The sequence below is a fragment of the Carassius auratus genome, linkage group LG28B (genome assembly GCF_003368295.1).
Source record: "Carassius auratus strain Wakin linkage group LG28B, ASM336829v1, whole genome shotgun sequence".
NCBI lineage: Eukaryota > Metazoa > Chordata > Actinopteri > Cypriniformes > Cyprinidae > Carassius > Carassius auratus.
Window position 1 is genome coordinate 5,212,616 of NC_039293.1, and position 7,231 is coordinate 5,219,846.

Below are 7,231 nucleotides of genomic sequence, written 5' to 3' on the forward strand. Positions count from 1 at the left end.
TTAAAGCACGGCACATAGTATGTTTTCCATCATGAGGGTTGAGGGTTTAAAAGTCTGGATTTCTTGCGCTCTCTGTTTAACAAAACGGTGGGCTTGAAAGCAATTATTTCAGAGAGACCGAGAGGAACGTGTCTCAGTGGAGCCCTGAAACGCTGATGAAGCAAACCAGTGAGAGAGAACCAATATAAAACACGGCTCTCTCGGTAACGAGCGGAGGATTAGCCCAAGTTTCTGAGCCTGGAAAAGATTGTTTCAATTAGAGATCTACAGCTTGAGATGGTTTAATGGCAGTCCATGATCAACACGGCAGAACATTGACTTCAGACCTGTGTAGTTAAAAAACACAACGAGTAAAGTATCTGTATTATAAACAGCGGTTTGTGAGATTCAGATCAGTGCATCTCAAATTAGTGCATTGAGAACAGGATTTCAAAAGTGCAAAGATATTTGCACTTGCATGCTTATACCAAAGTGAAATAAAACCAGCAAAAAGGGTGGTTTGACAGTCTTAGCTGGTCTCCTAACTTGGCCAAGCTTTTTCATTTTTAGTTGGTTTAGTTGGTCAGCAAAGTGCCTAAAACCCCTCTTAAATTCATCAGACTGGACAATTCTGGCATATTTAGTCTCAGTTTTTAGCAGAATAGTAAAGAATAATAATAATGAATATAAAAAAAAAAACAGGATACTAAAAAGTATGTACTTCTCCATCACAAGGCAGTGAAGTACATACTTTCAGTGAGTCAACGTATGTAAATAGTGCTGCAGACTCCCAATTCTTTACTTCGCAGTCCTTTTCATAGCTTTTCCAAAAGAGGAGTCCACTGGTGTTGAGCAAATGTTTTGCTTTGAGTTATTTTCTCTTGAAACCTGCAGGGATCCACGGTTCAGTTCAGAGCCAGTGCTCTTTAGGGAATCATGGACGCACTGCATGTATTGACTGTTCTCTCTAGGCAGTCTGGGACTTTAAAAATAGTTTCATGAAAAAGATTCTAACTAGATATTTTAATACGCGTCCCTGTCTGACGTCTGGGGTTTAAATTAGGGATTGATTCTGCTGCTGACGTCTAAGTTCACAGATACATTCTACAAAAGTATGCAAATGTAGAAATACAAATATTTGGCTAATGCACTGCAAGCATGTAGCCCTGCTGGACCTATATTAACATGTTTTTCTGTTGCTGGGTTGGTATCAAACCTCAGTACTCAAGGGAGCAGCAGAGTACATTCAAGTGTCTAAAGTGTTTTTATTCAGGTAGCTTTTATAAACAGCAGCGTTGTGGCATTTAATTTCGAACTGAGAATGCCTTTTACAATCCAACTCAACTGCTGAATTTGAATTGAATTTGTACTGAGGTTGCAAACATTGTACAGGGATGCAGAATTGCAATTCCAATTTGAAAGCAAGGAACAAACAAGTCAAAGAGTTCAAAGAAATTAATGTAACTAATTTTAAAGAAAGAAAAGCAAACTTAGTCTTTTTTTAAAGCCTTGCATTTTTTGTTGTCCTTAAAGATAGAACAGCTGCGATAGATAGATAGAGACAGAAAGAATGGCTAGAGATTATAATAGACACAATTAGTGCTGTCAAACGATTAATCTCATCCAAAATAAAGGTTTTTGTTAACATAACGTGTGCATTGTGTAAATGTATTATTTATATAAATTCACATGCATGTTAAGAAAAATATGCTAAGTTTATACATTTTAAATATTTATATATAATATCAGTTATATTAATATAAATATATACACGGAAATATTTTCAAAATATATAATGTATGCATATTTATATGCATAACAAATATACACTGTATACACACATATTATGGAAACAAAAACATATTTTGCATGCAGTTAATCATTTGACAGCACTAGTTAGCTAGACATAATGAATGATAAAAAAGCAGACAGATAGATAGCCTTTACGTTCACATAATAGTGTAGAGTGTGTTTTGGATCAGAGACTCATTGCTGGCTGTTCAGGGCAGACACATCAAGCACATCCTAAGCTCTTTCTCAGCTGTCAGTTTTTCTGTCTGGAGATGCAGGTCATTTCTGCACTGAGACTTCGAGCAGATCCAAACGCTGTGATCCGGAGCAGAACGGGGCTGATTTCACATGCAGCACCAACAGGACATCTGGTCTCGACTCACTCCCCAGAGATGAGGTTTGCTTCTCGACAGTCTGCTAATACAAACCTGCCCGCTGCGGGAACAATGGAGCCAACCACCAACCATCCTGAATACTAATGTCTACCACTATGCCGCCTGTAACGCAATGCACGCCAGATTTAAGACACCTGCAGCTTTAAACCTCTGAGAAGGCCATTTTCACGTAGTTGCTGAGCTATCAAAGACCTGCCTGCATTGGCATCACTCTCTCTCTCTCTCTTCTGTGATGAATCTCTTTTCTCAAGGAACAAGACATGAGATACCAGCGAGCAGAGGTGTGACGTGTCTCCAGTTTGACGCTGATCAGTATCTGACGGGCAGGTCATGTAGTTTTGGAGTCTACCAGCAATTACCGGCCTGTCCAGGTGAGCTGAAGTGCTGTGGAATTAGGCGATGATCTCCGGTGTAATCACACTCGCAAGTCTGTCCACATCAGTGCCCACTCAAGTGCACGCTGAGGGGGAGAGACAGAACCGAGGTGAGCAGACAACGTCTGACAGGTCTTAGAAGAACTCTATAATCACCTGAAGTATGAAACAAATTTCACACAATGGAGTCAATTGGGTAAGCCCCAGACTCTTTTTTACCTGCCTGCCTGAATGCTCGTGTAACTCAAAGTAAAGCAAATCACACATGAAATTGCTTTAACGTCTCAGCTGTTTCTCCTATTACTTTTAAAAATAAAGATTCCAAAAGTGGAGCTTTCAAAACAATGCCACAGAAGAACCATTTTTGGTTTCCAGAAAAATCTTTCAGTAAATAATTATTTAGAGAGGAATGGTTTCTTAAAGAACATTGGTAAAACTTTAGTAAGGGACCAATTCTCACTATTAGCATGCCTATTATTAACATATTGACTCTTTATTAGAACTTATAAAGCACACATTCTGCATGACCATATTCATCTCTAATCCTCCTCAATACCTAACCCTAACAACTAACCAGCAAATTTGCAGTTTAATGAGGCAAAAGTCATAGGTAATGTTTTTTTTTGATAGAGAAAATTGGACCTTAAAATAAAGCGTGGTCAGAACATTTTAGTAATTTAAAGAACATCATTAGTTCCCTAAAACTATTATACCTCTATAAAGAATGGAAAGTGTTAAATGTTCTCCATGGAACCATCAATGCCAATAAAGATCCATTATCTATTGTTAACCCTCTTATTAAGAAACCACAACTAGATCCTAATGAACTGGAAAATTACAGGCCCATTTCAAATCTTCCATTTATGTCAAAAGTTTTATGGAGAGAAAAATCATCATTTACTCACCTTCACATTGTTCCAAACCTGTATGATGCACTTTATTTTTTTCCATCTAATGCAATTTTGAAAAATATTTATGCATCTCTTTTCCATGTGATCAAATTTCTATCAAAAAGGACTAGAGCTCTGTTTAATTCCACATCTTCTGAAGCCATTAGATGGTCTAGTGTAAGGAACTGACTGAAACTTAAATTATTATTGACTTTCAAATCAAAAAAATGAATCGAATACATGACTTCGGTAACATCAAATGTTGTTGGTCCTCAAAGATCTCATGTTTTAACATCATGATGTCAAAAAAGTGACTGCATAAACTGAAGTTTTAAAAGAGATCTCAAAGTCTCACACTGTGCTCAGTTTCGCAAAGATGACAAAAATATAATCAAAGTTATACTGAGAAGACCAAGAGATCAGCTGAGCTATGGCTGAGCAGCCATTGAGGAATTGCATTCTCTGCTGTAGAACACTATACAGGTGCATCTCAATAAATTAGAATGTCGTGGAAAATGTAATTCCAGTAATTCAACTCAAATTGTGAAACTTGTGTATTAAATAAATTCAGTGCACACAGACTGAAGTAGTTTAAGTCTTTGGTTCTTTCAACTGTGATGATTTTGTCTCGCATTTAACAAAACCCAACCAATTCACTCTCTCAACAAATAAGAATACTTCATTAAAAAAATATATTTAGTGAATTGTTGGCCCTCTGGAGAGTATGTAATTTTACTGTACATGTACTCAATACTTGGTAGGGGCTCCTTTAGGTTTAAGGTTGCGGTTTTTTCGGTTGGTTGTGCATCTTTTTCTTCCACACTTTTTCCTTCCACTCAACTTTCTGTTAACATGCTTGGATACAGCACTCTGTGAACAGTCAGCTTCTTTGGCAATTAATGTTTGTGGGTTACCTTCCTTGTGAAGGATGTCAATGATTGTCTTCTGGACAACTGTCAGATCAGCAGTCTTCCTCATGATTGTGTAGCCTAGTGAACCAAACTGAGAGACCATTTTGAAGGCTCAGGAAACCATTGCAGGTGTTTTGAGTTTATTAGCTGATTGGCATGTCAACATATTCTAATTTGTTGAGAAAGTGAATTGGTGTGTTTTTGTTAAATGTGAGCCAAAATCATCACAATTAAAAGAACCAAAGACTTAAACTACTTCAGTCTGTGTGCATTTAATTTATTTAATAATTTTCATAATTTGAGTTGAATTACAGAAATAAATGAACTTTTCCACAACATTAACAAGATCTCAAACTGTGCTCAGATTAGCCTGTCTACAATTAAAACTCAAAAGGTCCAAAAATATGACCTCAGATTTTGTTCCCAAGATCAAAAGATCGTAACTGCTCCACATAAATTTTACATTTCTGTGTTTTACTGTATATGACAACAACTAACTCAATAAGATCTCAGTTTCTCTGAAGGAAGCTTAAAATAAATCTGAGACAAAGTTGATACTTGATAGCTTTGAAACGAAACATAACAGAACTCCATTCAGTCTAATGAGTGATGAAAGAGCTAAATCTGAGCAGAGGATAGCGGAGCTTCATAAAGGATCCCTTCAGGGGCCAAACCCATTTCCACAAATATCTACTGTAAAGAGAGATGCTGAGAAAAACACACCTGCTTAAAAAAAAAAAAAAAAAAAGAGCTGCATCACAGCGGGGGATACATGCATATGCTTTTACATGAACAACACACAGCTCACTCAAGGGACTTAGATGATGGGGTTGTGTCCCCCTGTAAAATACATAAAATACAAAAATCACAGCACAACACAACACTTCCTGGATGAAAGAAGAACACAACATAAAATGTGGAGGAACTGCAGCTGGACACACTGAACCTGAATGTCTGTGGAGCTAAAAAGAGCAAAAGCACGGACATTTTTAACAATGCATCAATGTTGTGTTGAAACTAAACACGGATATCTCTTTTCACACAAAATGGTGTGCTGAAGTCAGAGAGGTTCCTGATATGAGATCAGCAGGTTTAGAGGGACACTGTGGAGCCTATTTTTCTGGCCCAGAACTGGATTTTCTTCAGGATGAAACCTGAGATTTTTTTTCCAGGGAGACTGTCTCTATAAATAAAAGCATCTGTTACACTTACCAGAAGAGATGAATGTTCTTATGGACCACAGTGACATCTGTCCTGTTAGCAGAGTCAGTTCACAGGGAAAGAGTGCTTGTCTTAAACAAGTCACCAACTATGTTTTAAACCTTGTCAGGATGTACTACTATTGTTCCAGTCGGCTTTTGATAAGTTATTAGACTGCATCATGTATAAACAACGACCTGACCTCATCATCTTCATCAAGTATTTAGTTCGTCAATAATTGCTTCTTCATTCTTTCAGTGGGAAACAGTCAGTGTAATTCCTGACGAAAGATCGGCCTCCAGTGGCGGACAACAGAAATACATCCAGACAATTGACTATGAACAAAAAAAATTGCAAAATGAGGATGTGAGCTCAGAGTGAAGAATATGTATCTGAAGAATGAATAAGGAATAAACGCAGAGGTTAATAATAAAACGTAGAAAGAAATTACCATAAAGTTTTCACTCTTATTCTAAAGAGTGATTTCAAACAAGATATTATTGGAATCATTTCCAGAGCATTTCTTTCCCAGCTTTGAAACGATCATAACATTTGCCGCCAATCGAACATCTTATTTAAAAGCGCGCGCTGCCGTTACTGACAGAACTGCTGCGCGCGCTTAACGTAAACGAACCGTTGGCGAGGACAGCGCCTTTCCAACGGAAGACCGAGGGGTTTAATTGGGACGTAGGTAAACATTAATTATACGTTATTCATTTAACTAATTTTAAAGTTTAACTTAAAAAAAAAACATGTAAAACTATTAAAATCTGTAAATTTCACATAATATTTGCAATAATAATGAAATACATAAACAGAAATCCACCAAGGGTAGCCTATATGTAATCATAAGTTCCTCAGTCTACTACAAAGAAGACCCATCACAATTTTTTTTATCTAAATGAATTAAGGCCCGTTCATACAAAAATAATGACTGTGGGGAAAAAAAAACGTTTTTTTAAACCATATGATTTTTTTTTTAATTCATCAGTTGATGGAACGTTTTCCTTTTGGGTTTGAATGGACCTCCAATCTGTACAAAAATATTATGGTACAAAATTATTATTATAAAAATTATTATGTACAAAAATAATATTATTATGGTTTCTGATGCTTTTAACTTGCCGAATAGTCTTGCCCCACATGGACGCCACAAGTCTAGATAACCTAATGTAGACAGAACTTGTTTTGAATCCAGAACATTCCTGTCAGAATTCAAACTAAAAGAGCTAAGAGAATATTTGATAGATTTGTTCACAAGAATGAGTTTGTACATGGAGTCCAAAATACATTTTTTTTAATTAACAACACCAGATCGCCTCAGAGAGTGCTAGCATTAGTCTTTCATAAGCGATTTTCTTTTTCAATAAAATAAATTTTTTTGTTTAATTCAAATCTATCAGATACTTGATATATGTAGATAATTCCCACTGTAATTATATTCACAGCAAACCACACTTTATTTGAACGCTATGATGAATATTTGATCAAAACTGCTCCGCGAGCGTAGCAGCGAACAGCAGGATGCAGTGCCATCGACAAGATCAGAAACATTCCGGTTCGGTGTAATAAATTGATACCAGTGTCAGACAGATGCCACAGACGTAGTTTAATTTTTCATGTCTCTGAGCTATATCACATCAGTTTATTTTTCAGAGGCGAAATTTGATTAGATGGCAAGATGGTGTTCG